Source organism: Diaphorina citri, unplaced genomic scaffold (genome assembly GCF_000475195.1).
Source record: "Diaphorina citri unplaced genomic scaffold, Diaci psyllid genome assembly version 1.1 scaffold411, whole genome shotgun sequence".
In the NCBI taxonomy this organism is placed as follows: domain Eukaryota; kingdom Metazoa; phylum Arthropoda; class Insecta; order Hemiptera; family Psyllidae; genus Diaphorina; species Diaphorina citri.
The window spans coordinates 29,652-39,885 of NW_007377846.1; positions in this window are offsets into that span (position 1 = coordinate 29,652).

Consider the following 10,234-nt stretch of genomic DNA (forward strand, 5'->3'; position numbering starts at 1 on the left):
AATGACAGGGGCTTCTAGTTTCCTTCCCGTCCTATCCTCTTTTCGGCCGGAAAGCCTCTTGCTTGGAATTAGACAAATTTCTGTTTTAGGCGGAAGAACGCCCTAAGCTTGCGCGCCGGATTCGCGAATGTTCCGCTTGAACGATAGCATGGTTTCGCTTCGATCCCACCAGGGGGTGTCCTAAACAACATTTCGAAATCCGGGCGAGCGCAGCGGGTAACCTTCCCAAAAATCAGCTGATTTGCGCAACTTTTGCCTGTTCAATACCAAAAAAAAAAAAAAAAAAAAAAAACAAAAAAAAAAAATCAAAGGGTTAATATTAGATACGGGGTACCCCTCTGTATAGACCTCAGACAATACAAGTAGGTAAGTATGTACCATATGTAGAGTATACAGTGTGTACCAGAAGTAATAAGCGGTAGGTACTCCCTTATCGGCTGGGAGTTCTAATTATTCAACACACAAAACTACACGGATGAGGTAGGTATGTTACGCCACTAGTTATTGATGAAAAATGTCTTTCCCCGTACCTACATACCTACTGAACACACTTCAGTACGAAGACATTTTTCAATTCCACGTGAAATTTAAAGTAGGTACCTACTTACCCTAAAAAAAAGGGGGTTCTCATTTAAATTTCTTTGGAAATTACGATTTTTAAATTCTTCTTCTTTTTTTAATCAAAATATTCCCAGCTCTTCAAAAGTTAAGGGGTACTAATACTTCTGGGACACACTATAATTCTACCATTGTAGTAGAAATAGGGCAAAGTTACTCCCCTAACTGTCTGCCTGGAATGGCCTGGAAATCGTCGTATCCCCTCCATTACCCACTCTTCCTCCTAACCCACCCTGCCACCTAACCGCCCTTCCATTCCAATTACCTTCTAACCCCTCTCTGCCACCTCCTAAAACGCCCTACCCCCTCCATAACCCACTCGGCCACCTCCCAACGCCGCTTCCCAACTCCCCCTCCCATAACCTCCTCTTCCACCTAACCGCCCACTCCCCTCCATTAGCATCTCTGCCAACTTTCATTACCCATTCCCGTCCTTCCCCCTCCATTTAACATTCCCACCCTTCCTCTTCCCATTACCTTCTAACCCCTCTCTGCCACCTCCTAAATCGTCGTCCTACTTCTTTTTCTTCTTCCTCCTCCTTGTGCACCCATTAACCGGCCTCTCCCAGTATCTTCCATTACCTTCTAACCCACTTTTCCACCTCCTAAATTTTCCTTCCCCCTCTATTACCCATTCTGCCACCTAACCGCCCCTCCCATTATCTTCTAACCCCACTCTGCCACCTCCTAAATCGTCCTCCTACTTCTTCTTCTTCTTCTTCTTCCTCCTCCTTCTCCACCCATGAACCGACCTCTCCCAGTCCCCTCCATTACCTTCTAACCCAATTTTACCACCTCCTGACCCTCCAATATAGCTTCTTCTTCCTCGCTGAATCCCTCTACCTTGTTCTTCACCCACTCTTCAAATCCCTCTCCAATTTAGCTGCCTCTTCATCCTAGCAGAATCACCCCAACTCCTTCTTTATCCACTCTTCAAACCCCTCCCAAACCCTTTCCATCTTTCCTCTTCTCACTTCTACCGTCTTCTCTTCCGACCCATTTTCATCTTCCAATCTTCCTCTTTCCACCTCGCAGAATCTACCCTCTTTCAGACCCAGCCTTGCTCTTTTCTCTCGAATTCTACCTCGCTCAACTCTACTTCCTTCCTCCTCCCCAACAACGAGGTACCTACTGTTCTATCTCTCCCACGTTCCTTCCCCAACATAAATTCTTTCCCAGCACCATCCCGACCCTGCTCTCTATTTACCTCCCCTTGCAACTCTCATCCTTCCAACCCTAAATTCCTACCACCTCCTTCTCCCTCGTAGCACAACTTGCCAATGCTTGTCCTTCGTTTTTCCCCATTCACTATCATCTTTTCCACCCGTTTTTCCCTCGGAAAACACCTCCAACTTTACCCCCTCAGAATATCTCACAGGCCCCACTCACTCTTCGAACCCCTCCCAAACCCTCCATCTTTCCTCTTCTCACTTCTACCATCTTCTCTTCCGACCCATTTTCATCTTCCAATCTTCCTCTTTCCACCTCGCAGAATCTACCCTCTTTCAGACCCAGCCTTGCTCTTTTCTCTCCAAATCTACCTCCTCCAATTCTTCTTCCTTCCTCCTCCACAACAGCTACCTACTTTTCTATCTCTCCCACGTTCCTTTCCCAACATAAATTCTTTCCCAGCACCATCCCGACCCTGCTCTCTCTTCACCTCCCCTTGCAACTCTCATCCTTCCAACCCTAAATTCCTACCACCTCCTTTTCCCTCGTAGCACAACTTGCCAATGCTTGTCCTTCTTCAACTCTTCTTCTTCCTTCCTCCTCCACAACAGCTACCTACTTTTCTATCTCTCCCACGTTCCTTCCCCAACATAAATTCTTTCCCAGCACCATCCCGACCCTGCTCTCTCTTTACCTCCCCTTGCAACTCTCATCCTTCCAACCCTAAATTCCTACCACCTCCTTTTCCCTCGTAGCACAACTTGCCAATGCTTGTCCTTCGTTTTCCCCCATTCACTATCATCTTTTCCACCCGTTTTTCCCTCGGAAAACACCTCCAACTTTACCCCCTCAGAATATCTCACAGGCATCCTGTCCTTGCATCTCAAAAAGGGGAAAAAAACAGAATAATATTTCTCCCGAAAATTTCGTAACGCATGCGCGTTCCATTTCCCCCCGCTTTCGTCCCTCAAATTTTCTTCCTTTGTTCCCTTTCTCCCCTTGTCTTCCTGGAGCTGGCTACAGACGATCAAGCTTGCAGCGATGTACGCTTCGTAACGTGATAGTACGTTACGTGACACTATCATCTTTTCCACCCGTTTTTCCCTCGGAAAACACCTCCAACTTTACCCCCTCACAGAATATCTCGCAGGCATCCTGTCCTTGCATCTCAAAAAGGGGAAAAAACGGAATAATATTTCTCCCGAAAATTTCGTAACGCATGCGCGTTCGATTTCCCCCGCTTTCGTCCCTCAAAGTTTCTTCCTTTCTCCCCTTGTCTTCCTGGAGCTGGCTACAGACGATCAAGCTTGCAGCGATGTACGCTTCGTAACGTGATAGTACGTTACGTGATTCGAACAGGTTTGGATAAGTCCTTCTATGGGGTCAGACAGACCGACCGATCCACAGACGACACCGAAGCGAATACAATAACCCGTCCCTTATACCTTTTTATTACTATCGTAATAATAAAGGAAGGACGGTCTAAAAACCGTTCCTGCTTTTCTCACTGCTCTCTCCTATTCCTTCTCCTCTTCCCATAGATAAAATCATCAAAGACTACGCATGGACGGGCACGTTGAACTGCGCCGTGGCCGCAATGATCTACGCCATATGCGCCATTGCGGCATTTCTCCGCATACGGCAACTGCGGAAGCGTGCGGCCCACAGATCCGAGCCGGAGTACCCGTACAAGGGACGCTACGCGTGGTACATGATTTATGATGTGGGAGCGCGGAGCGACAACAAGATTACTCCTCAGTCTACTTTCTTTTGAGGGAAGTTGACCTTGAAATGTTCGTGTAACCTTGACATGTGAAGGAATGACCTTGACATGTCAGGAAATGACCTTGGGAAGGTGACCTTGAAATGTTCGTGTAACCTTGACATGTGAAGGAATGACCTTGACATGTCAGGAAATGACCTTGGGAAGGTGACCTTGATGTTTGTTTTGACATGACCTTGAAATTGGAGAACATAACCTTGAGATCGGAGTAATTGACCTTGAATTGTTCGTGTTCCTTAAAAAAAAAAAACTTTTACATCTCTTTATTTCATATAATATACATAGGTACCTACATAACAAATTTTACATATGTATATTTTGAAACACATTATTAGAGAAATAAGGAAATGTTACCCCTTGTCGGAACCTCAATACATTATGTATTGAGGTTGTGTTGGGGAATCATCAGCCTAAAAAATTAGTTTCCTTGAAACTTAAGGAAACTGCATTGGGAGAGCGAACTTTTGACCTTGAAGAAAGTGACCTTCTATTGATGATGTGACCTTGCATTTAACTATAGTGTGACCTTGGAGATCGGATGAGTTGACCTTGACATTAGAGGAGCAACTTTGATAGTGAAATGTTCGAGTATTTGAGGAAATAACCATGACTTGATACCTACAAAGATCTTTACTTTCAAATGAATCATCAGCCTAAAAAATTAGTTTCCTTGAAACTTGAGGAAACTGCATTGGGAGAGCGAACTTTTGACCTTGAACATTCTATTGATGATGTGACCTTGCATTTAACTATGGTGTGACCTTGGAGATCGGATGAGTTGACCTTGAGATTAGAGGAGCAACTTTGATAGTGAAATGTTCGAGTATTTGAGGAAATAACCATGACTTGATACCTACAAAGATCTTTACTTTCAAATTTTGAACAGGTTTGGATAAGTCCTTCTATGGGGTCAGACAGACCGACCGACCCACAGACGACACCGAAGCGAATACAATAACCCGAAGGACGGGCTAAAAACCGTTCCTGCTTTTCTCACTGCTCTCTCCTATTCCTTCTCCTCTTCCCATAGATAAAATCATCAAAGACTACGCATGGACGTCGTGTTTTATTAGGATAGGTAGGTACATTTTTATTTAAAATTTCATAGAAGATAGTATAGAAATTAGTTAGAGATGCGTTGGGACATTGACAGTTATACACAGCTGACCAGTCGGCCTTGTTTATTTCACTTTGTAACTGATGGGGATCTACACTTCGGAAATTGAAACGTTTGCATCCTAGCTCATAAAATTCCGAGTTATTTTTTACCTCATTTGATTCGATCTCATTCTCCTGTTCGATCTCGGTGGGAGGGAGAGGGGGATTATGTGTGGTTTTCTTTTTCCTCTTTCTCTCATAGAGGATGGTAATATCGAGAGGGGGGTGGTGGTTATCCTCCCTCTCAACAATACTTTCACCTCTGATCACATTCAGATTATGGGACTTTTTTGAAGTAGCTTTTTTGTTGCTTTTATATAAAACAAGGTCTAGTGTTTTGCCCTTTTTATTTGCTATTTCGTTACAGGAGGAAAATTCATATTGGGAGATGAAGTTTGTTATTTTTTGTGAAAGGAGACCTTGGGGGTAGCTCGTAATGTTGAAATCTCCCAATACGAGAAGGTTTTTAGTATGGATATTTATTTTAGCTTCAAAGTGTTCCAAGAGAGTGTTAAGAGTGTTGGCCTTTACGGGTGGTACAAGGTAAACTAAACCTACATATAACTTTGTAAAGCCTAAGGTTATTTCAATCCACATAAGTTCAATTTCCGGAGTGCAGAGAGCCCAGTCTGGTTTGAGGGCGGGTTGTAGTTCCGTTTTTGTGGCAAGGAGCAATCCGCCCCCTCTGGTTTTACCAGCAACCGATACATCACGATCCTGTCTAAATGTTTGATAGCGTGAATCAATAAGTTCCGAGTCAAAAATGTCAGGGCTTAACCAAGTTTCAGTTATGGCTAATATATCATGATCCTGATTTTGTACTTTTAGATAAAAATCGTTCGTTTTTGTTCTTAATCCGCGAACATTTTGATATATTATTTCTAAATGATTTTTTGCTAGAGTATTCCTAGATAGGGTTTGGTTTCTTTTATTCTGTGTACTCGAACTTGTATTAGCTTTGATTACTAATAGATTCCTAGGGTTTAATTTTGGTTTAATTCTAGTTTTTCCCCTGATATTGTAGGTAGAAGATGTCAAAATGGGAATATTCTTTGGGCTGATTTTATTGTTAGTATTAGTATTCAGATAGGGCGCGCTGCATCGGTTACCATTAGGACAGTTAACATTTAAATCTAAAATTAGGGGTGTACATAAATCATTGTTATTTCCATTCCTATTTTTATTGCGAACTGTAGCCGTATCGCTGACATTGTCGGGAGTAGTCAAAAATATGACCGCAAATGTTGGGAGTTGCTGGAATCACATTGGGTTGATTATTGAAAGGTACCAAACTACTATTTGAGTTCGGTTGGATTTGAGGTTGAATCCAGTGGGATTGACATGGTTGTATTGCTTGAGAATGTGGTGTTGGAGTGGGGTGAACTGGTTGTGGCCATGGGGGTGGAGTTGATTGTGGCCATGGAGGTGGGGATGGTTGTGACCAAAGAGGTGGGGTTGGCTGTGTCCATGGAGGTGGGTTAGGTTGAGACCAAGTCGGTGGGGTCGGTTGGGATGACTGCGGCCATTGAGGATTGTTTGGTGACGGCAGTTGATTGGGGTTGGGATGTGTTGCTTGGGATTGTGGCCAAAGGACTGGGTCTTCTTGTATTGGCTGCAACCATTGTTTCATTTGTACAACAGGTGTTTGATAGTGTGAGCTATTCGTCGTTGACGGCGTGGTAGGTTGGATTGTATTTTGAATAGTTTGGGCGTAGATGTCGTTACTAGAGCTCGCTGTGTAATTTTGTGATGTTTGTTTTTGGTTGGATCTATGTACAACTGGAATCTTGGTTTTGTTAGAGGAGAGAACAGGTTTCATTTTCTGAGCATGGTTCGGTCTGTCCTGATAATTGTTTTTCTTCTGATTTTCTTTTGGAATTGTTCCTCTTTGGTTATATTTTGCATGTACTTGAGTTTGCTTTCCTTTTTGTTGTTTCGTTTCCTTCTCAAATTTTACTCTCTTTCCCGCTTGTTTCCGTCCTAATTTAGAAGTATTGTTCCGCTGTTTTAACTGTGGGTTGGTTCGCGTGACACCATACGTATTTTTATTGTTGAAAATGTTGGGATTGTTAAATATTTTATGTATGGCTAAGCACATTTTACGTTTACCCTCAGCATTTAGGTGCAACTTGTCATTTCCGTAGTGAGATCTTTTTAGTCTCTTATTAATATCCAAGAATATAGAGTTCTTGAAAACATTAACTACACTTCGCATTTTACGGTTTACTCGTTGTATATGGATATTAGCTGAGGGCGTGTTATATCTGTATGGTATGGATATAATGATTATTTTTGTTTTAGTGCCGTATTCTTTGAGGATATTTATCAGGTGTCTTTCAATTTTGGTATAGCTCGTTTTAAAGACGTCATTAGTACCTCCCATGATAATGAGATATCCGTCTTCGTCTACTTCACAAGTGTTATGTAGGTCGATTAGACGTTTTCCTGGGTGGCATTGAATATTATACTCGTGAGGTTTGTCTCCTGTGTCTTCCATATATTTCTGAAAATCTCGGATATGACTATCACCTAGTATGACACATGGATTTTTTGTACCTTGCTCTTGCCTGTTTGATGGTCCAGGTTGTGTGTGTGATGGTCCAGGTTGATTATTTACTGTAACTGGAGGAATGGTGTTTGTGTTTGTATTATTTCTCCGGTCCTCCTGCTGTACGTTTGATTCATCCAGTATGAATGCTGACTCGAGTAGGTTGGGTCCTATGTTTGATGGCACAGAGTCTGCTGTATCTTCGTAGATACTATCAGCATTTGATGACTTGTTTGCATTCAGGGTTCTGGATACTGATAACAAAGAGTTCTGGATGCTTTGTTTTTCATTTTCAAGGACTACTAGCTCTAGTTCATAATTTGACAGTCTTTGAGCATTTTCAGCAAGTTGCAATTTCTGTCTTTTATTTTCGGCTATACATTTTTCATTTTCTTCTTGGAGTTTGGTGTATTGTTCTTGTAGGTTTTTATATTCATTGCAAAGATCTTGATAATCTTTTAATATTTGTCCAGCGTTTTTAGCACGGGCAGCTGCCGTAGTGCTCGACATTTTGTTGTTTTGAGTGGATATTCGAATCTACATAGCTACCGATTCATATCTATGTAGCTTGGTTCTAATTATATTTATGGTCTTCACTTCTAGGTATAGTTGATTTGAAATTATCAACTTGTCAAAATTGCAAAAAAAAAGAGTAATTAGATTGATACGCACATTGCATAGCTATTCTTAGTTTACAGGGGTATTATAATGGACACCCTGAGTATTTGACACCTATCACTGATGGGCACTATCAGTATCTACTCTGTCGTCACCTCCATGTGTCCAAGGTTTTGTAACAAGCAGGTGCTATGAGACAGGTAATTGTTGTTGTAGACAAGAGGTGTTCTCGGATCAAAGCTGGGTAATGTACAATGGCAGGTGTGCCTATCAGTCACAATTTATGGAAATAACAGAGTTTGTCAGAAATTTGAGAACCGCTGATAAATGTAAACATTGAATTTCAAGGTCAGTTATCAATGAGGTTTGACAGTTGAAATTTGAATGAAAGACTTGAATTTCAAGGTGAATAAGGGGTGTAATTAGAAAGGTCAAGACTTACGATTGAAAATTAGCACTTGAACTTTAGTTTAACTATACTGGTTATTTAAAAATCACTTTGGTTAGATATAAAAACACCAAAAATTTGGAGAGCGAACTTTATAGTGTACTGTAGCTGGCAAGCTGTTCCCAAAAATTTATCTCCTTCTTTAAAAATTTATCTCTTTATCTCCTTCTTGAGCAAGGCCAATAAATGGATGGGTGACTTAAAGGAATAAAGGGAGGACGGGCTCTAGTCTTGATTTCAAATCATTACATGACAGTAAAATCAAATCAATAATAATAATTAACTGAATATTAAACAAATTAGGTAGGTACATATTAGGTACTGATTTTCTTTAATCACGATCGAATAAACTATACGGGCTAAAAAATTCCCGGAGGGACGGGCCCAGCTTGTTTTTTCTCCTTTTCCACCTTCTATTATTATTTCTCTTCTCTCTCTTCTCTCACTACCCTCTGTTTTCTTTGTCCTTTTTTTCTCGATTATTTTTCTCACGATAAGTCTCCCTTGAAAATGAAAACAATAAAAATATGGAAACAAACTTCTTCTCACGACACACATGTTTCCTTACTTCAGCCCCCCAGATGTTGCACAAGTTACCTACCTAACACATTATTATTAAATTATTATTCTTAAACAAAAAAAAAAATCTCTCTCAAGCTGTGTCGAAACATAGTCGACACCGTCGATCGATGTCGATTGAAACCGTCCACACTTCCTCGACAACATAGTTATATCGTCGATCGACCATCGATAATATCGATATGTTTGGACACAGCTTTAGGAGCTAGACCTATTTTGAAAGCTACTTTTTTGAGGTTTTTTGACCCTATTGGAACTAACCAATTTGTCCACCTGATTGTCTTTTTTTTAAGAGGTTTGACAGAGGGAACTGTAACTGCTATGGTCTTATCGTCCCGAAATCGAAGAGAGAAGGAAGACAGGATATTAAGTTCTACCCAAGTTTTTTCGGTTTTTAAGGAAGAAAAGTGAATACCAAACAGTGTCTAAATTAGATTCAAGTAGTAAAGTTTTGATTGGTTCAAGTTTCAAGTGTCGCAAAGGTTCATTTGGACAAACCGATTTACGCTGGACTTTTTCCAGTAACTTAATTTCTATTTTATGAAGAGAAAGGAGAAAATTTCGTAGACCCATCTACTAAAATTTGTTAAACAATCTAAACATAATCAAACAATCCTTTAAACTGCGCTAAAATAGGTAGATCAATATTCCTTCTTAAATCTCCAATCAAACATGAAAAAAAAGGCTAATTTTGCTGTCTGATAGAGGCTCTTAGGTCTGTCGAGAGTTGATTTTTTTTTTTAGAACATATGAGATAGTTTATTTTTAATGGGTTTTTCAATTTTGAAAAGCCATTAATTATTTAAGTAGGTATAAGAGCAGATTTGATTTGGATTTTTAGAGGCAGGAAAAATGACACATCCACTACAAAATTAGTGGAGATGTCAAAACTACACTCCTTAGATTTTGTGATAATGATAACGAACAAAGCCACAAAAGTTGCTCTTTGCTTTACGACAAAGATTCATGATTTAGTTTTTTTTAAAGAGGTTTGACAGAGGGAACTGTAACTGCTAAGGTCTTATCGTTCCGAAATCAAAGAGAGAAGGAAGACAGGGTAGGAGAAAGCCAGCCGTTCCGAGAACGAACATTATCCCATCAGGATAAAATCCGCCCCGGGCGGGAAACGAAGGTATTATAGTCCCGAAATCAAAGAGGAAAGGAAGACAGGATAGGAGAAAGCCAGCCGTTCCGAGAACGTACTTTATCTGTTCAAGATAAAATCCGCCCTGGGCGGAAATTGAACCCGTGACCTAGTAGGATAAGGCAAAAGCTAGTCGTTCCGAGAACGAACTTTGTCTGTTCAGGATAA